Below are 20,358 nucleotides of genomic sequence, written 5' to 3'. Positions count from 1 at the left end.
GGCAGTGGGCACTGAGCTGCACCCTGAGACCAGAGGCCTTGGTGTTACATGAGGCATAGTCAAATTATTTGAGGCATAGTCATACCATTTAAGCAGGTGTTAGTGGAGCCTGAGATCCTGATTATACCATTTCAGTGATGAATTAATTCTTTATGGCCAGAGGTGAGCATGAACAGAGCCTCCAGGAGGCCAGACAAGCCCAGTGCAGCCTTTGTGGCGAGAGGCAGGAGCTGTTTTGGAGCGATAAACAGCTGCACGCTGTGCTGGCGTTAATGTGGCCGCCGAGAGAGCCTCTCCCAGCTTAATCTATGGATTTCATAGCCCAACACTCCATTACTTAGTTATAGATTTATAGCTCTCCCCTCTCCCTCTCCCACAAGCCTCTGGCTGCTGGGTGTGAAACTCACGGTGGCAATTACAAAACGCCTCCTGAGCAGCCATCCCCACCCCTGCGGCTGCTGTGGCACCACGGGGGAGCAGCAGCCAGGACCTGGCATGGTGTGTGTTGGATGGGCACCTGCTGGCTCAGGAGTGCCTGCTGAGCAGCCAGGGCTCACCCCAAACTCTGCTTCAAGTTGTACCAGAGCTGGGACCAGTTTCTGCACCAGGGTGAGCGATGGGACCCATGGGCAGGGACCATTTCTTCTGGCAGAGAGAGGTCTCTTGTTACACCACACGGGTGGCTTTGGTCCTCCTTCATGCTCAGGTCACAGTAGAAATAGATCAGTTAATATATTTTGTGTCTGATGCACCATTTTCTCCCATGTGCAGTTTTTTTGTTCCTCTCTGGAGCAATGATCCCACTCGTTGCAATTTGCTCCTCTCAGGGACTGTTCTTGGGGCTGCCTCTGGGCTGGGGTTGGAACACAGCGTCTGCAGTGCAGGGCTGTCTCTGAAATGATTCAAATGTATTCCAAGTTTTTAATTCTTGCTGTGAGGTACATCTGAGCTGGATGTCTCACTGACTGTAGGAGCTGGGATCCTCTTTGGAGAGAGGAAAGGCATCTCCTGGACCGTGGCCCCTGCTGGAATCTCCCCGGCTACTGGCATTTCCAGATATGTCCAGAGGAATAGGGAGCCAAAGCACTGCTCCTGCTGTGAGAGATTCCGTGAGGGGAGCTTATCTTTTGAAGAGAAATGTGTTGCATATGCAGTAGGGGGTTTGGAAGGCAACTGGCACCTCCAATAACAGCCAGAAGCGAGCAGACAGCGAGGAGAGAGCCCAGCCACGCTGGTGCGCTCCACAGGAGGTCACGCACATTATGCTTTCTGCCAGGTGAGATTTCTCTGTACCTTTCAAAGGCAGTCTGAAGAAAAACATGTTTTTCAGCAGGCAAGATGCGAAGCTAAAAATGCAAAGAATAAAAACTGCACAGTCACTGGCAGAGGTCAGCATTCACTACCTGTTATCACGTTGTGCTTTCTAACGTGTCTCTGTTATTTCCGCAGCGTGTGCCGTGCTGGAGCGCAGAGATCTTGGCTGTGGCAGCTCCTTTCCTTGCAGCGTTGATGGGGGATTCAAGGGCCTGACATCCAGCTGATCCCTGGGCCCTCAGTCTGAGTGTGGAGGCTTTAAGTGCAGCTGCCTCACAGTATTTTATTTTACCTTGCAAGTGCTTCAATTGGGACATGTTATCCTGCAAAGCTCTTCGTCATTTTAGCACTTCTGCTTTATCTGCACTTGTGTTCTTGTTGAATATATTTGTGGTGTCTGGGTGTTACTGCTGGAATCTTTGTGTTTTTCTGAAGCTGAAGACCTGTAAATATCGTCATTTAGACCTGTAAATACATCCCATTTTCTCCAATATATTTGTAATGATCAGTTTTAAAAGATATCACACTTATCTTAAAAATTACTGCAGAACTCTTCTAATACTTTATACAAAATTGGTGTAGAATATTCTTCTATGGATCTGGGGTACTTCATATTACTTGAAAAAGATCTTGTTCTGTTTAAGTGAATTTGATTTTTTGTTGCCCATTACCTTCCCAAGTATTTTTATATAATGATTTTACTTACAGAATAGTTAAAAAAATATTAAATTTTTTTTTTTTCTAGTCCAGGCACATTTACAAGTCTTAGTAGGAAATTCAATGTCAAAAGCTGAGTAATATCTAGAATCTTTGTTTAGCAGCTGTAATGCTACTCTGAAAAGAACTACACAGATAAAGAGCTCTCTGCACCTGTCAAAACCTTTGTCGTAGTCATCACCTTATTTATTTTACAGTATTATTCAAGTCCTTTGAATTCAATTCTTCTGCACAGGAGGGCTGTATCTCATCATGCCATGAGCTGAGTAGGTGAGATACACTCATTTTCTTCTAAGGAGGTGTTTCAGAAGGAGAAATAATCAGTGGAGGAAGAGAATAATTTCCCAAGTTTTGATACTTTTGTTACACAACTGTCATCTTTCAAATTCAAGAGTTCCATCTAGAGGAATGCTATTTCATGAGCTTGGTTTTGTTGGCCTCTGTAAGTGTGTCATGTTCCCTGGCTGAAAATAGATTAATTTAGTCTCCTTTCTCAGTCTTCTGTGTTGAATACCTGTGAATTTCGTTATTTCTTCCTGGCAGTTTTTGAAACAACACTTTAACATCAGTATTTTCTGCTTACATTTAAAATATCATTTCCATGTTTCTGTTTATTGAGGTGCTGAAGAGAGTGAGAAATTTTGTTCGTGTCTGACTGCCACTTATGAATTTGTAGCCTAGGAACTTACAAGTCTCAGATTTTCCCATCAACAGATATAAAATATATACTTGAGCAAAATAAATTTAGAGTAACCGAGCAGACTCTGGCAACACTGAAAATATGTAATAATATAGAAACTGCTGAATGCAGACAGACCCACTGAGAACTAATATTTCTGCAAATAGAAATAAATCTTTGTTCAGTTTGTTTTAGGAGTCACTGTTTCCAAGTCCTTTTTTTTTTCTTACCCTGCAGAGAAATCTGAAAACATCCAGCTGAAATGCCAACAGAAGCAATTTGCTATTATCCTTTGGGGTTAGGAGTTAAATTCCTGTTGTTTTTTATCTAATGAACCTTTTGAGACCCTCCTGTGGCTCAGATACTCCAGTTTATCTTTTTTAATATTCTTTGTTTGTCAAACAGAGATTAAATACCTCGGTAATGTTTAATAATGAAGTCTCATATCTAACACTATACTGGAATGATCTTTGTATTCAGATGTGTGGAATTTGTCTAAGAAGCCAGTCAGAAAGAAAAGTTTTGGCTTTTGAAATCACATTAGCAAAAGCGTGGCACGGTGCAATGGATGGGAACGAGCTGAAGAAATCCCCCTGTTTATGCTGTGCAGCTTGAACTTGATTAAAGCAAACCAAAATAAATCAAAACAAAAACACTGGGAACTTCCCCGTGGCTCTTCATTCCTGAGCAAAACAAACCCTCCAGATCCACAGCCGTGCTGGGAGTGCAGCAGCACCCCTGTGCTGAAGGAACTCTGCTGGGGTGGCTGAGCCAGCAAAGCCTTGCTCTGATCACTCTTTGAAGAAAACCCTTTGAAATAAACCCTTGAAAAGGAGTGGTACAGCATACCCAGACCATGCCTGGATGGCTCAGTGAAAGGAGACGGAGAGGACTCTGCAGCTGAGTTCTGTGGAAGGGCCTGAATTTATAAAGTGCTAAGAGCGAGTCCCTCAGCAGCAATCCTGTGTTGGACATTCCTGGCTGGGACAGCCCAAAGCAGATCTTGCAAGGCACTGCCCAGGAGTTAACTGGGATGAGGGATCAGGAGTCATCAGTGATTGCACTGGATCAGTGGGCACCTGCTCTAAAAAGGAGAGATTTCCCTTTGCTGGCATGGTTCAGGTAAAAAACATAAACACCTTTGATCAGATAAGCAACACGAACTCAGCTGAGCACAGCAGGTAAAATACACTTCTCTGCTTATGTTTTTTTTTCTTTCAAGCTCAAAGTAGCATGAATTAATTTTTACCTAATTACATGAATTTGCTCAATTAATTAGAAACCAGGTCTTCTGATTTTCAACCCAAGGCTTATTTCAATTTTGATTATATACTGACAAAAAAAATAAATAATAGAGCTTCTTTACAGTTGTCTTTAGTTTTTTTCTGCCCACATTTGTGAAAGTTTTAGGTGTTGTTATGAAAAGAAATTGAAGTCAATTCCATAACCTCAGGCTTAAATTTGTTTGTACCTTTAATGAAGTCATGTTGTGGGTTGCAATCACAAGTTATTTTATCTGACACCTGCCACCTTTTTCTGTCAGTGTTGACTTCAGAGTTTATTGAAGTTTTCTGTAACTTTCTCCCTCTTCATTTCTTAACTAGCTTTGCAATTGGGTAATTTTAGGAATTCAGCAGATGCAAAATGTAAGTTTTCATTATTTTTATTACCTGTTACTGCACTTACAGGATGATAACCACATGGATGTTTCTGAACAATTGCATCTATGGTGAGACGTTTGCTTAGGAGGTATTTCATGTTCTGCTTAAAAATGTGGATGATTTTAAAAGGTTGCCTAAGGACTCCTGAAGCCTTCTGCTCCTCAGTGCCCAGAATTGGGGTGGTGAAATTATTGTTCACTGCCTGCAGAAGGACAAATTAATGGACATGTCCAAAACTATTCAGAACTAAGTTGCTCACTGAAGAATGTCCATTTATTTATGCATTTTTTGTTTACTCACAAAGCTTAATTTCATCTCACAAGTAATAATATTTGCACAGTGTAATTTCAGGAAAGACTGTGATCCATAAAGTTCCCAAACAAGATAACAGTAAAGAAGATTTAATTGTAACAATTTATTGTTCTTCAAAATAATGAGGCTGTTTAAAAAAGATGAAAAAAGTATTAGAAATCCCAGAAGTAGGTAGTGCAAAGTCTGCAATGTCCTTAGTTTTACCCCATGTCCATCAATTATCAGCTGAAGTTCCTAATTAGCTGTCACATGAAATGTCACTCCAGAGTGTGCATTTGATTTTTGCACAATGGCATTTTCACTGAAACCTGCAACCCATTGAATGTTAAATTGTGCTCTAAAGCAAGAACTCCAACATGGAGAAGGATGTAAATATACTTTAGCAATTAAATTAGGCACAGTGAAGTGTTCCCTTAGTTGGGACCCAGGAACTGATCTTTGAATCTCCTGTGCCTGGGGACTCATCCTGTGGAAGCCAAATTTTTGAAGGCAGTGAACAGCTGATTGGTGCAAAGTGCAGAGAAACCTCAGGAAGGTGGACTGATGCTTCCATAAACAGAGAATAGAAAATGGATTTTTTTTCAAGTGGGAAGTGTGTAATTTAATCAAGGTGGAAACATCACATAGGAATGTGCTGTTTTCAGGATAAAGTTTTTTTTTATTTAGAAAATAGAATCAGCAATTCAAGTATTTTCACTGCTGAATCTTAGAGTCTCAATGCTTAAAGGAGTTTTTTTGCATGAACACTTACACAGGATCAGGCTATTGTTGGCATTTGAAAGAGAATGAATGAATTAGTGGATGCTACCAAATATAATTTGTAAAGAGTTCCCTTCCTGAGAAAGCAGCAGAATTTAAATGACTGCTTGAGTGTATTCATTGCCAGCATCTGCCAAGAATATTCATAAAAGGAGATATGCTAGAAGTGAATTTCAGGACAATCTTTGTAGGCTGAGGCCTCCACTTTCCATCAGATAGATACAAGGGCAGAGATAGGGGACTTCTAAGGAAATTTGATTAATATAATCCCCCAGACATATATAATATATAATGTATCTCTAGCCATCAAAGTAGGATAGAAATAGTAACAGGACAGGTGATGTACTTTTACCCTTTCACTAAACTTCTCATGGGGTTATACTGGGTGAGATCATTTTTCTATCTATTTCTCCCCCAGGTTCTTGACAAAAAATATTCCATATCTTCATTGTCAGCATGGCCAGTGAGAAAGCTTCTGTTAAATTTCACCTATTTTGAATTATGAATGCACAAAACTTTCAGTATGGAAAGTCACAAATTGCTGATTGTGTGTTCTGAAAGAGCAGCTCCTCCTAAAGCCTGCAACTTTCAAATATTTTCCTCTGATTGAGATCTAACCACGGAGCACTTTAGAGAGGAATGTGCTGAAGCATTCTAATGAAATGAACTTTAAACCCAAAATTGTTCTGAAACTTTAAATAAGAGGTAGCTCCTGTAACTGTATTATTATTTACTTACAGGTCAGATGGCTCTTTATTTTTGCCTTAGCATTGTGTGGCTAAACTTAACTGCAGAAGCAAAATGTTGATGAGTCAGGTAGCTCAAACAAGATGCAGCATGCAGGATGCTTCAAATATTGCCAAACATCTTCTGTAAGATCTATCTAATTAGAAGTTAGTTCCCTACTTAGAAGCAGACAACAGATGTCTCCAGAAGTAAAGTAGCTTTTCTTTCACCATTTTTATCTGCACAGGCTGGATCTGGAATCTGACCATGTATTTTCTGTAGCATTAGTATAGCTATACATTTATATATCATATTTACTTGGGTGAGTTTCCCTTCTTTTAATCAAACTAATTATGAACTCCTAGTTACTTTCCTATTGTTTGGTGCTTCAAAATTAAAAATATAATAATAATAGTAGTATTAGTAGGAATAAAGAGCTTCTTGCTAATGGTCCATACAGACTTTATAATGTGGACAAAAACCCAACCATACTATTTTTTTCCTGCATTTGGCTTTGCTTCAGCTTCAGACATTAGCTGTGGGATTACAGATAAACACACACCATCCAGAAAGTTGCATTCCACCAACTGAACCTCACCTCAAGTGACCCTGATGTTGTACAGCAGCGTCTTTCGGAAGGAAACACTTGCAGAGCAGGAGGATGATGTAGACCAGCTGGGAGCTCTGTGGAACTCTCCAGGGAAGATCTCCATCTCCAGATCTGAGGCCACTGAGCAGAGCTTGCCTGCTGTTGGTGGAGGGAGTGGGGATGCTGTGATTGCTCTGACATGTTCAGTAGTGCAGCCACCTGCAATGGTCACTTGTGCCACATCCTTGGTTACTCATCGCCAATTTTCAAAGGTGGGCTTTTCAATGTAGAGCAGGTCCTCAAAAAATTAATCATTCCAGAGGATCTCAGGACATGCTGATACAGATCTTTAACTTCTTGCCTTTGTGTTTGCAGGTCCCTCACTGCAACTGAAATAGTAGAAGGTGATCCTTCCCCTGTTCTCAGCGCAAGATTTAAAGGGTAACATGCAGCTTTATTTCTCTCCCAAAACATGTGGGATTACTTTTTTTTCCCTTCTGGTAGTCATTTCTACTTTTTGAGTCATCTTCTCTGAAGTACTTAAAAAATTAATCCCAAGGATATTCAAAGCTAACAACAGTGAGAAGGTGCAGGATGCTGCTAAAGCTTTAAATGCTCTACACCAGGTCCCTGTGGCATTAACTAATGAATCCCCACAGCACCTCCAGAACTGCAGCTCACACCAAGCTTTTTGTTGTCTGGACCCCATCATAGCTCATAAAAATCAACAGATATATTCAAAGTAACTGGACCTGTGTCATGTACAGGAGCAGCCAGCTGGTGACTGGGCACCAGGATGAAAGATTAGGAACCAGGGATCTGATTTCAGGTCTGTGTGAAATCGTTATGGCTTTTCTGTTTCCTAATGCCTGAAGTGCTTTCTGATTATTCATGCACATGTCAGAGCAGAACGTGGACATGCACCAGCCCCTCTAGCATTTCTGTTCTTTGTAAAAAACGCCAGGCCTGGCAGGCTGAGCAGAATGGTGGTGGGCTGTAGATCAGCAGAGAATGAGGATTACAGGGCTCATACCCTGGCTGTTAAATCAGTAGCACCTGTCTAGAAAGCCTAGACATGGCTAATTACTGTAAGGCAAGTCCTTTTTCCTCTGTTTTGCTTCCCCTTTTTAATCACCTTGTATTTTTTACTGTAGTCTCTGGAGGACAGGGAGAACAAATGTTGCTTAACAGTGTGGACAGGAGTTTAGCATGACTCGAGTTGTTGCAAAGCCCGGAGTGACTTGGTAGAACTTCCCAAGAGACAATCACTACCACTTAGAGCAAGGCACCACTGTTCTGTATCCTCTGTAAATCCTGCCACACTTCTTAGATATTTTAAATATACCTTAGAGATGCTTAAACAGTGTATTAGGTCTGTGCTTTCCTTGTATACATCAATATGTAAGCGACTGAGGAAGTTCCTGAGTTACCATGGAGCTGAACTGCACAGATCTTGGGAGACAGTGAAAACCAATAAAGCAGAATGAGAGAATAACTCCCTGGGAACTGGATTTCCAAAGAGCAAATAACTGAACGCTGCATCAAATATACTTTTTCCCCTTTCCTAAAAGACAGCAGATGTGGATGAACTTTTCCAGTCAGCTTCCTTTGTCAGGCACATCCGTGATGTAGGGCTTGGTGTTTTTTTCAGAGAAAATACAGCCCAGGATTTCCCCTGAGGTGAATTTCTGATGCCTTTGTGTCTCTGTTGGACTCTGCTAGAAACTCTTTACTTGAACAGATGCAATTTCTTCCTCCTTTCATCCTGGCAAGCACTTCCCTCCGTGCTCCCCATCAGGGGCGCTGCCCTTTCAAAGCAAAATTTGAGCACCCACGCTCCTCTTGGGCAGCTGCAAAGTGCAGGAGAAAGGGAAGAGTGTTCCCTCCTGAGCAATTCAGGGAATGCAAGCAGCCTTAGGAAAGGGTGGGATTTGTTCTGCTGAGTGTGGATGCTTTCATGTGAGCAAGAGGTCCAGGTCACTGGAGAGAAACACCTGCATTTAAGCTTCTATTTTTGCCTGAGATGAACAGCAGCAGAGACCCCATCACTGTATTGATTACCTTGCCATTGATTATCAGACCTTCAGATCCCACTTCTGCTCTCCCCCAGCAGCCCCTGGACTGCCTGTCATCTTGGATGTTGGCATGGCTATGGACTTGTTCCTTGATTGACAGTATCCCCTCTTGCCACGATCACCTCTTTTCATTAAACCACTTAATTCTGTTCCTTAAATTCTGAATCTGGGGAGGGAAGATAAAAACCTTAAGGATGGGAGTGGAGACTCAAAGATCCCTGGAGACAAGAATGTTTCATTCTCTCTTCACGGAAGTAAAATGTAGAAAAGCTGTTATTCTTCTATTTCTTCTGGGCATTTCATATATGACTGGGTGGATTAATTTGTTTTCCAACCCAAGCAGCTTTGTTATCCAATTTAGCATAAATTCCTATGTGTATTGTGAGAAAACAGCTATACTCCAATGGATTTTGTCAAAGTGCCTCAGAAAACCTACAAGTAAATTCCACAGAAATGTCGAAAATTTTTAACAAGGGTAAAAATTAATTAATAACCATAAATCAATATTATGAATGCTTGTCAGTCATGTATTGCTGGAGAATTAACTAGCTAACCAGATTTTAACTACTTTTTTTCTTATGAACAGTAGAGCAATCTGAAATATTGAAATATTCTTACCCCAGGAGAGCTGACACCAAGCTTCTGGTTAAATTACTGTTTGTGTTGGACGTCTTGATCATATACAAGGATCAACCAAAACTCCACAAGAAAGCTGGATGAAATACCCTCAAATCAATTGATTTTAGCTTGGTATGTTTTGTTGTCCTGGCAATCACAGGGAATATTTGATAATGGAACAGGTACAATTTAAATGTTTTTTGGGTTTTTTTTTACAAGAACAGGACAAAAAGGAAACTATTTGGAAGAAAATTAACAAGAAAAACGTGTGCCTCAAGGAATTTATTTTTCAGAGGTCTGCATGAGAAACCTGCTCTGAGGAAATTTGATGTCTCAGAGCAAGAAAAGTGAAAAAACACCCTTAAGGTGTTAAGGCTACTGGCACTTTGTGACTTCTTAAGCACTGGCTCATCTTAAAAATCCATGGAGGCTGTCTAGCTATCTTGGGGAGCATCTCACCCTCATTACTCTGAAAAGTGATCCTTCTAGGCTCCCTTAAGCCAGTGAACTGGAGGATTATTCCAGTGCAGTGAGGAAATTCTCGCTGCTGATCGATCGTCTGGCAGCCGGCAGGACCCTGCCCTGAGGAGGAGGAGGAGGAGGAAGAGGAGGGAGGAACATGATGCTGTTTCTGAACTTCATAAAGTTTCCCCATAATCCATCATGAAAATTGGTGGATCATGAGGGATATCAGTTAATTTAGCTAGAGTTCAGCTGGGTTTGTTTTTCCTAGAGAGGAATTTTTACAGCATCCATTAGGGATTTTTAAATTATTTTCAGTGAAGGAGATCACGGAGATTCCCATTCCCTTCTCGAGAACCAGCAAAACAAACAAACAGCAAAATTCACTTTGCTTCAAACAATTTGCAAACTATAAACAAGTGCAGAAATCAGCAAACAGATTCAGCAAACAGGCTGGGGAAGCATAAAGTAACAGCCAGACAGTTATGGCCAGCATGAGATTATTATGATTAACAATCTAAATTATTATGGTACATCCCTAAGTAGCCTATTCTGGCAGCCCCATAATGTATGTAACACACTGTACCTTCTGCTGCTCCATATCTCCATAATTGGTTGCCAGTAATTTCTGTTTTCATCACAGTATTTAGTGCATTTTTGATTGTTTCTTCTTCTGAATGCATGCAACTGATAAAATTTACATTCACAGCACTTGCAGTTGCCTGGCTTCTGCAGAATTTTTAAATTCCAGCAGTTGAAAAATAATCTTGATTTAAGTTTAAAATAAGTAAGATGCAATTAAAATAATTTAATTGACCATCAAAAAGCTTAACATCAAAGGAATTAAAACCCTCTCTAAGATATATTGTCACCTCACAGTCCTTTGCTAAAATTTGAGCACTTTTATCAATGGAGAATCTTACCAAAGGCTTCATGGACATGAGAGACGATTAAAAATAGAAGATCAAAGCAGGCAAGCAAATCCTGTTAACATACTCTAGCGAACAGGGATTGTTTTATAACTAAATATGAAGCCAACTCAAACAAATATTTGGAAACACTGAAGATGGATCCCACTGTAGCTTTTGGCAGGGTGTGCTTTATATATTATGAAGACAATTTTTGTCCTGTTGCCACTGCTCTGACCAGAAGCCACATGTGTGGACCATCATTGCACCTCCCTTCTCTCCCACCAGCATTTTCCTTTTCTCAGTGCTCTGCTTCAAGACAATCAGGAGCTAAATTCAAGAAAGATGCAGCGAGCTTCTTTGAAAATATTGCATTAGCTCAGCATCAATAGATGGAGTGCCTGCTGGGAAGAGGGACAGCTTGATCATCTCCATATTCCACATTCCACATATTCCATATACCAGTCATCTGGGGGGTTTAACAAAGTTTCTCATGCCTTCCAGAAAAGGTTCAAGAAACAGAATTTGCACTGTGGGGTTTTGTAAATCCTTTTGCCACTAATGGTGCTACTATTAAACAAACATTTTGAGGTAGCATGTGAAGGCTGTGACTAATTTGCCTTTGCCCATGGTTAAGCAATACAAACTGCTTCCCTGGACTCAAAATAATAGACTGAAATATTCCCATTTCCTTCAGATGAGTGAAAATAAACAGATCCAATATGAGTTGAAAGAATGTAAGTAGAACAGGCCTTCATTTGTAGGGGAAAATAAACTTTGCTGATCCCGTAGGCCTGGAACTATAAACAGCATCCTTTTTCTCCCAGGGCAGTGTATAATGTGAGTGCATGGTTTGAACATCCTCAAAATAAACAGCTAATCACCCTTTCTGGCCTAATTAGGTTATGTTCTGGCTGCTGGCTCTAGGTCTCATGTGACGTGGCATAGAGGGAAGCCCTGCTCGTCTCCCAGGAAAGAGAGCCTGTCCAACTCTCTCCTTGTTAGTTAACATTTGCTCCTTGAGGATATCCAGCTTGGGGATCTACCTTGAAACTTGGCAGATCCATGGGCAAGAATATTCTCATCACTTTCCACCAAGAACAAGGCTAATCTTTTCTTCCTCTCTCTCCTCATTGCACAGTTGTAATGAGAAGATGAGCAAATAATATTTTTTATTCTTTTAAATATTTTTCTTTCCTGGATTTGGACTGTCTGCCTGTTCAGTGTGTATCAGCAAGTTGTAACTGATTAGATTTTTTGCACTGACATTTAATTCGCTCTTTGCAGAAAGGTGGTTTGTCCTCAGTACAGCTGTGAGTGTCCACAGCAAATGGTAACTAAACAATCCAAAAGGATCACATGGGCCACCACTGTTACTATTACAGTATTGCAGACAAGAGTCTGGAACACAGATGTGCTGTAAGGCCTGCCCAAGCTGACACTGTGCAAGGAAAGACCCAAGAGCTCAGAGGTTGCTGACTGAAGCTCACAGGCTGGATCCTGCACTGCTGAGTCCTTAATGGCTGGTGCACTTGAGGTGCTGCCTGTGATTAGTAGCAAACTATTAATACTGGGAGAAATCAGTAGCAAAGTGGACTTTTAGGCTCTGGTTAATCAAGGCTTTCTGGCTGCAGCATAGGGTCTGTAAGAGGAGAAAGATCTGACCAGGTTCAGAATATTTCCATATTTGCACTTTTCTAGATTCCTCTGAGCGTATGCTTAGATCTTGAAATATGTTCCCATTTTTCATTGCTCTTTTAAAACAGTTGTTCTTCTGTATCAAAACCAGACCATCCTAACTTTAATCCCTCTTTTAAAGTTTCTTTTCATCTTCAGAACAGCTAAAGGTGCTCTGAGGACTGTTTAAACTGTAATTCTCGAGGTGCTAATTTTCTCTCTTCCCTTTTCTGGTGAGACTTGCAGTGCTGCTGAGGATGCCAGCAGGGCCTGTCTTTCCCAAGCTGTCCATAGGTGGGTACCAGCCTGGCCATGGCCAGTTTCCTTTCTTGGCCTCACCTCAATGTCCAGTGGGTGCAGGAAGCAGTTACTGCATCCAGTGTTGGTTCTGAAGGCACAGACCCATTTTCAGTGCCCTTTCTCCAAACTGCCAAGTGCTCAGCACAAACTGCTCTTTTCAGCCTCTCAGATCCATATCCTCTCACAGCTTTTTTTTTTTGCCTGTGACTTCCTTTTAGGAAGTGCAAATCAAGGAAGATAAAAACAGCTGAGCAAAGCCATTTCTGAGCCACAGGCATTGAATTCTCTAGGACTGCCAGGTGAACACTGATGCTGTCCTGTCTGCTGCCCCTAAGCAGCCAAACCATCCCTTCCCCTCCTCCCAAAATGCTTTTCCCCACTTCCACCAAGGAGCTGTGCCTCCACTTGCAGCTGGGACCTGTTGCAGGACACTGTTTGTGTCTGAGGCAGTGGTGGAAAGGGAGATGAGGCCGTGACAAGCCCATGGTGAGGGCTCTGGTGGGAGGGGAGACATGTGCTCAGCGCAGGAGAGATGCAGCAGCACCAAGAGTGTTCACAGTTTAATAGACATATTTCACACTGCCACAGCATCTTTGCAGGAGCTCAGCTCAGTTTAGGTATCTGAGCAAGTGACAGACTGCACGGAGGGACTGTGACAGGGAGGCCTCTCCCCTCGAGCCACGCTCTCAAAAATCTTGATGATGGATGCAAATCACTTAGAGCCAAATTAAGAAAAGTATATTTAGGCACCTAGAGCAGTAAAGAGGCACTTAATAGGATTTTCAAAAGTGTACAAGCAGATTAGGCATCCAGCTCCTGTTGAAATCAATGTGGATGAAGCCTTTAAAAAAAAATAAAAATATATATATATATCTTGAGGTCTCTCAGCACTGTTACAGGCTGGGAGCATTGCAGGGGGCAGTGAGTGGGCTCAGAGATAAGCCTTACAAATAACAGAGCTCTCTGGTTGTACCAAGTCTCCAAAACCATGGGAGCAAGTTCTTAAGATCCCACAAAGGCTGAATTACACAGGCCTGTGGGAATAAAAGAGCAAGGCCTGGAGGGAGAGGTAATGCTCTTTGTGTACCTCCCAGAGAAGGAGCAGGGCTTCTGCAGAGACAGAGGCAGAAAGTAACACAAAACTGAGGAGACAGAGCAATCACTGGATCTTTGCTCAAGAAAAGGCCTTGCAACAGCTTTTTTTTGGTTACAGAATAGGCCAAGAGGGGCTAGGTGAAGAACACGCTGGTTGGTTGATTTTGACGGGGAAGCAGCACTTTTGCAGTCCTCATAAATAAATGTATTTGACCCAAAGAAACATCTGTAGCCAGTTTCTCCCTTGGGTAGAAAGTACTTGTCAGGACCTGGATTTTTCCTTGTCCTGTGATTTATACATGGAGTATAATACTGTAAAGTCAGTTCCCTGCCTTCTCTGAAATGCAGCTCCAAGTCTGTCGAGCTGAAATCAGTCCTTTTTTGCTTTACTGAGCAGGAGTGATGATACATACGTTAAGGACTTCGAGGCACTGTGGTAGCTGGGGCCAATTAGCTGCTACCCGAGGGCAGTAGCTCCCAGATGTGGCATATCAGACAACTGCAAACCTACAGAACTGCTAACAGATCACTCATTATTCTCCTCCAGAGGCTTTTAATTGGGGGATTAGCACACGGGATTTAGTGAGTGTCCTCAGAACATTTATCTTCTGCTATGGCATGTCAGTCCCTCAGGGAGCACTATTTGGGAAGCAACCATTGCTAGAGGTGACAGGGAGGAGTTATCTCCTCTGAAATCCCTGCTGACATGAGTGGCTGATGCACATAGTAGGCAAAAGATAGGCTTGCCATAACTGCCTTCCCAAAAATAAGAATAACACTGAATAAATGCAGCAATCTCAGGTACCTTATGGGCTGCTGACTCCAGCCTCATGCAGGTGGTTTCTAAACTGAATTTGGCTACAAACCTCTGCTACAAAGAAGACTAAAGGAAATGACAAGCTGGAGAATTTAGAATGGTAATTAATGTGAAACATGCTATAAGAGTCAGGTGACAAAAAGAGATGATGTAGGGGTCAGCAGGCAAGATTCAGCTGGGAAAGTCCGAGTTGTGGCCAAGAAACCTGGAGATGGGGGAAAGTGACTTCTCTGTGTTACATCTTACCTGATGAACACCATTTAAAACCTGTAGGGACAAGTTGCTAGATGCTGCTGGGAAAAAGGGGTTTCTCAGGGCTGCTCTCCTTTCAGCTTGCTAGCCCCTTTCCTGTAACCCTCCCAAGCTGACTGTAGTGGTGAAATATCTGATGCAGGTTCTTTGCCACCTGGGAAGAAAGCAGGCAGGAACCTTAGTAGGCACTGCATGCCTGTATTTACTTTTAATATTTTCTCTGGGTTTTAAGTGATGAATTATTAGTGTTATGCTAATAAAATCCATTTAAGCTCACAGAACAGTCTTACAATTAAAGATAAGTGATTCTGGCAATTTGCCAGCGGGCTAGCAGGATATTAATCAGACAACACCTAGGGACCAACACAACTATATTGCTTTTAATCTTTTGACCAGCAAGGAAAACAGGAAGAAATCCATTTCCCTACTTTCTTTGCTCAATGGGATAACCAGCTGGTACAAACGAGCTGAAACTCAGCTCAATTTGGGAGTAAATATTTGGATATTTGGCTGGATAAATGGGAGAGCAGTGCTACTTTCATGCAGCCATGTGCCTTTCATGGTCACAGTGGGACCCTGCAGGGTTTTGGCTCCCGGAGCCACATATTAATAACAGAATGTCACCTTGCATAGGAAAAGTCCAGAGCTTTACTCAGATGTGCCTGGAAAGGAAAAGTTTGTTTGACTGTGCCAGACAGTCATTTAAGGTGATTGTGGGGGGTGTTCAGGGCTGGATTTTCAGCATCCACACCGACTGTGAGAGTGCAGAGCCAGGGAGGAGAGGAAGAGGTTTCCAAAGCAGGGACCACACCGAGGCAGGGGACTTGGCACTGCAATGTCAGGGGAATATTTTGTTTGTCTCCAGATACCAACAAATAAAGTAGAGCAAGAAATGTGTCATATTTTACTGTCCTCACAGAACTACCCTTTAAATATGGTGGAGATGTCCTCCCTGAGCCTGCAGCCACTCCTCCAGTATGTGTGTCCTGTGGAAACCTTCAGGGATTCTTTGGTGGAGTTTAGGCCTGAGCTGGTCTTGCCTTGTTTCTGTGTTCTCAGATGGAGAACAAAAGTTAATCACCCATATCTTTAAGGCAGATTCTGTATTTTTCACACAGGCCCTTCAGACCAGCAGCAGAAGACTGAAGAGTGAAAGCATTTTAACATCTTGGGGCACTCACATGGAGATGAGTGGATCTGTTCTCCTGCCTGAGAGCTCTTCTGAGACTCCTGGTGGGGAGAATCCATCCCAGGGGTGCTCCTTCCTTTCCCACAGGGACATAACCCATCAAATCAGCACTGCCAACTTGCTGCAAAAAATGGGCCCAGGGGTCCAGAGCAAGCTATTCCTTCTGAAGCCCTGAAAAAAGAGCAAACCATCTAAAAAAAAAAGGCATAATTTAATTTCCTTTCCACATGGTTGATTAAGAAGCTTCTACCTGGCAAAGACAGGAAAAGTGTTCTTTTATGTTAGCTTCATCCAGAGAGGAAAAAAAAAAATCTTTGAGGAATTTTCTGGCACGTGGCTCTTGTTACGTTTCAGCCAGCTGAGCTGTTTTCAGAAGCACTGGAATGAAATTTCAGCAATAATTGATCATCAGAAACAAAGGCAGTGAGGGTGTTCTGTTGCACGGAAGTCCTGGGTGAAAATCCATACATTCTGTCTAGGAATACAGATTTAACAAATGTGGATCTGGAGAGCTGAATTCCTGGAATCTGGCTCTGCCCTGAAGGATGGAAAATTTGAGGCATTGCTGGATGGGGGATGGTGCTTTTCAACTCCAATTTCAGTCAATTGACTCAAACTCATATGTAAACCTTTGGCACTGCTGATGAAAAAATTTAATTTCCCATGATTTTTTAAATTTATAGCTCAGAATGCCTAAGTCCTAAATTAGACATAGAGCTTTTGGTGTAAGCCAGCATAATCCTTTTACCACGGAATCATTCCGTTATATAGCATTTTGACCGCTCTCTGGGTGTGTGAAATTGTTGTCTAAAATGCATTACTTAATACTGATATTTGCCTGTTTTAGACAAACCTGTTAAAAATTTTGAGATGAAATTATGCAAAATAAAGCAACTTACTTTTTAGTCCCTTGGGTGGAAACGCTTGAGTTCTGCATAGTTTCAAAGTGCTTTTGAAAGGACTGAAATTGTTTGGTGTCATGCTACAATGGTGTAGTTTTTTTAGAGACTAATTACATTATTTTCATGGGATGAAGGAGTCCCTTACCCAGGGATGCAGAAGTCCCTTACACAGTGTTATATCTGGGAAAGAACACACACAAGTGTGCTCAGTTGTGCTGGGATGATGGAATCATGCTGCTCTCAGTGAGCTGAGCTCTTCAGTCTGCTGAGGAGATTCCTGCTGCCTTTCAGTCTTTGGACCAGTCCATATATGAAAGATTACTTATTTCTTCCTCTGGTAGGAAATGTGAGAATTGAGAATTCTGTGTGAGGGAATTTGGAGCCATTCTGCTGGTATTCATGGCTATGCAGTTCTGGAAGAAAAGTTACTGTTCCGTGATGTCTCCTAAGAGCAAAAATCCTTAAAAGATCTGGCCCTCCATGCTTATACAGTAATTTTCTTCTCCTGAGTGAAGCCAGGAAAGAGTTTCCCGTTACATTTCAGGGAAGTTAAGTGATGTGCAGAGCAGAAATGTCAGATAACAGAGTTCTAGTGTGTAGAAACCAAGTCAACATTAATAAAAGTTTGCTGTCTTTCTAAAACGATCTTATACATTAGAGTGTCAAATGCTCTAGGACTTATAATGCAAGAGGACGGGATGAATCCAAGGCAATGAAATGAAACTAATTAAAATGTCAGATAACACAAGTTTGGCTTGTTTGAAACAGACCTTTATGTAAGATAGGGAGATCTTCATTAGAGGGCCACAAACATCAGTTTTTAATAAGAAATAATCTTAATAATTTTTTACATCAAGTCTGGCCTCTGCTGCCTACAAATTTGGATTGATATATCAAAGTACATATTGCCTTTAATGTTCCTGTCAAACCTGAGCTGTGATGCATGGACTTATTCCCTACTTGGAGGGATGATTCTGTGAAACTTAGCTAATAAAAACGTGACACAGCCGGTGACTGATGTCTGTTCTCTCAGGGTGTGTTAGCGTGGGACAAACACTGCATACACATTCTCTTCTTGACACTGAAAAATGAGACACAGCTAGTAAAAACATAATATATGCTCTAATGGTCTTGCAGTGACCTTCTCCTTGTCTTTCTGTCTCCTCACGCACCTTTCTCACCTCTCGATTCTTTCCCTCCCTTCCCTTGCAGGTTCTGAGCCTACAATTTATCTCTCTGGTCTCTGAGTGCCTGTGCACAGGCCCTGGCAGGGTCTGGCCTTCCTCTGTGGGAGATCTCAGGCTGCTTTTTTGCCAGCTTGGACCACGAGCAGACAAAGAAAAATGCTTTTCCTGGTAAAATAAAGATACAACTAGAAAATCAAAACAAACCTCAGCAGCCAATCCAAATCCCAGTTCTAGCAACCTGGTAATTTGTCAGTGCCAGGCGTCAGCCCACTATTAGTCTTTTTCTGGATAGAGATGACAGAGCTCTGTTGACAAGCTGCAGGACTTATTTTGGGAGCTGGCACCTGGCTCCTGGCACGTCCCCCTACGGTTGTGTCACGCTCCTCAGAGCTGCCTTTGGCTCTGTAGGGGCTGGAGCTGGAGTGGGCTGGCACTTCCAGCCTGCCTGGGTGGGAAGCTCACTCCTTGTTCCCATAATAACGTGTCCCTGCTGTCCCCAGGGCTGGCAGGAGGGGTGTCCCAGGGCTCACACAAGGTTTCTCACCCTTCCCCAGAGGGGCTGGAAAGTGCTTTGGACTCTCTCCTCCTGCATCCCTCTGCTCCTGTCCCCCTGAGCTGCTGTCCTCCTCCTTGCTCAGTGCCACGGTCAGGGCACAATGGATGTGTGTGCTCCTCCTTCCCTTCCTGCAAAAGGCCTCAGCATCTGATCTGGGGCCTTCCTGCTCCCGCTGCAAGAAAACATTTAGCACTTTAATATCTTTTTCACATTTTTAGAAGTAATTTATGTATGAACATACACAGTGCTTAGTAATCATTTCTCAGATGAATGTGGAATTTTTCTAAAATTAAACTATCATTCTTTTCTCTTCACACTTGGCTGTCATATCTTTCTTAATGCAAATCAGTCATTGACTAGAGACACCTACTGTAAGAAGCTATTTTAGCTGTCTGATCGGATATAAATTGATTTTAGAAGGAAAGACCATTATGGGGAGATAAGCCGGGATTGGTAGGGAATGGAAAAAAAAAAAATTCAGAGGGGAAGTTTTTATTTGAATGTGAGTGACTATTTACCTCTGTGTCAGATCAAAGGCTGTAATCCAGGGGTCCTATCTCTCTTTCCTCCTGCTTTAATGCTTAGACCACAAATCCTTCACCCACCTTGGCCCTATACAATGCAGAGCCCTTCAGGACCAGAGACAGGTGCCCCAAGGAAAAAAAATATTTCCCCTTTCAGTCTCCATTTGATACAGGGAATATTATCTCTGAAGGAGCCAGGCTACTCTTCTGCTCTGAAGCAAGTCCCTTAGCGCAGAAATGAAAAGGAATCCATTATGGTTAGTTTCACAGAAACCTCTCTTCCCCGCAGTATTTCCTCCTGCTATGCTTCGAGTGCTCTTCAGAGGGAATATTCACATTTTCCAGCCAAAGAAAATGGCTTTGCTATCACAGCAGTGGTCTGCACAAAGTGAGAGCAAAGCAAAGAAAGTTCACTGGATGCAACTTGGGAAGTTGAGAAAAATGAGAACAGTTTTCTGGTTTTCTTTTTTCTGCTCTTTATTCTTCAGGGCCAGCTCTGATGTTGTCTGCTGGGACTTGAACAAGGAGCTTAATTTTTAAGGCATGACTTTTCTCTTTGCATTTTTTTTTTTTTATTTTCTGTTACTTGCACTGCCAGTTCTTTGTATGTAATTAAAAGTATACAAACAGTGGCTCAGTTTTTGAGTTAATTCAGTTTGAGGGAACATGCTTACCAACTTCAAGGTTTGCATGCTGTGTCTATAGGAGCAATTGTTATCCTGGCAGGAGTTTTGGGAGTCAGTTTGAAGCCACAGAAAACAAACATTGAAAGCAACTTCTACTACCTACAAGTACTTCATGTGCTTTCTAGGTTTGTTAAAACATTTGTTTTTTTTTCTCCTAGCAAATTACAGCTGTGCAATACTATTCAGGTTTTGATTACTTATGATCAATCCACCTTGTCAAAGCTTCTGAACACCGTTAGTCAAATGTATTTGAATAAACAAATGCATGTAACAGTTGCACCAGGTTTATAGATATTCATAGAGCAGAAAAACAACCTAATAAATCACATCAATTACAAACTGCCTGTTCCTTG

At 42.0% G+C, this 20,358-nt stretch overlaps 2 long non-coding RNA genes across 2 annotated transcripts; both read left to right on the top strand.

Annotated features, from left to right (window-relative positions):
* Nucleotides 1-1,192: 1,192 nt before the first annotated feature.
* Nucleotides 1,193-2,907, top strand: LOC147653920 (uncharacterized). Its single transcript, XR_015284055.1, has 2 exons — nt 1,193-1,276; nt 1,450-2,907. It is a non-coding gene; the product is annotated as an uncharacterized LOC147653920 (long non-coding RNA).
* A 281-nt stretch (nt 2,908-3,188) lies between these two features.
* LOC147653919 (uncharacterized) lies at nt 3,189-18,058 on the top strand. The gene is made up of 3 exons (XR_015284054.1): nt 3,189-3,832; nt 7,133-7,198; nt 16,080-18,058. It is a non-coding gene; the product is annotated as an uncharacterized LOC147653919 (long non-coding RNA).
* Nucleotides 18,059-20,358: the final 2,300 nt, after the last annotated feature.

Source organism: Cyanistes caeruleus, chromosome 3 (genome assembly GCF_971803275.1).
Source record: "Cyanistes caeruleus chromosome 3, bCyaCae1.hap1.1, whole genome shotgun sequence".
In the NCBI taxonomy this organism is placed as follows: domain Eukaryota; kingdom Metazoa; phylum Chordata; class Aves; order Passeriformes; family Paridae; genus Cyanistes; species Cyanistes caeruleus.
This window is presented reverse-complemented; position numbering and strand designations above follow the sequence as displayed.